The sequence below is a fragment of the Arachis duranensis genome, chromosome 8 (genome assembly GCF_000817695.3).
Source record: "Arachis duranensis cultivar V14167 chromosome 8, aradu.V14167.gnm2.J7QH, whole genome shotgun sequence".
NCBI classification, from domain to species: Eukaryota; Viridiplantae; Streptophyta; class Magnoliopsida; order Fabales; family Fabaceae; genus Arachis; species Arachis duranensis.
In genome coordinates, this window is record NC_029779.3 from 36,733,869 (window position 1) to 36,734,426 (window position 558).

Below are 558 nucleotides of genomic sequence, written 5' to 3' on the forward strand. Positions count from 1 at the left end.
TTGGGGTTTGTCAACCTCCCGACACTTAAACCTTAGCATGTCCTCATGCTAAAATAATAAGGAACTAAGGGTTATGACATTTATTGAATGCAATCTAGACTATATGAGTCCTATCGAAATGCAACTACCTAAAATAAATGCAAATGCTTAATTCAAACATATCAATTTGCCAAGAGAGCATGTGTAAGCACAAGGCTAGGCAATAGGAATTAATTCCAAACCACAATTGTATTGAATTATCAAAAAGAATTTAAACTTGCAAGAATATAGATAATATGGGTGAACACATGTAGTTGAACTTTTGAACCCTCACCGGATATGTGTATCCGCTCTATTCACTCAAGTGTTTAAGGGTCAATTCACTCAATTCTCTACTAATCAAGCTTTCCAAAATTTGGTTTTCTTCTAACAATCAACATTTATTCAATGCATGCATACATTCATCATGAGGTCTTTCATTTAGGTTGTAATGGGGTTAGGGTCAAGGTAGGATCATTTATGGTTAAGTGGACTAGGATTTGAATCTTTGATTAGCATAGACTTCCCCACCTAACTATA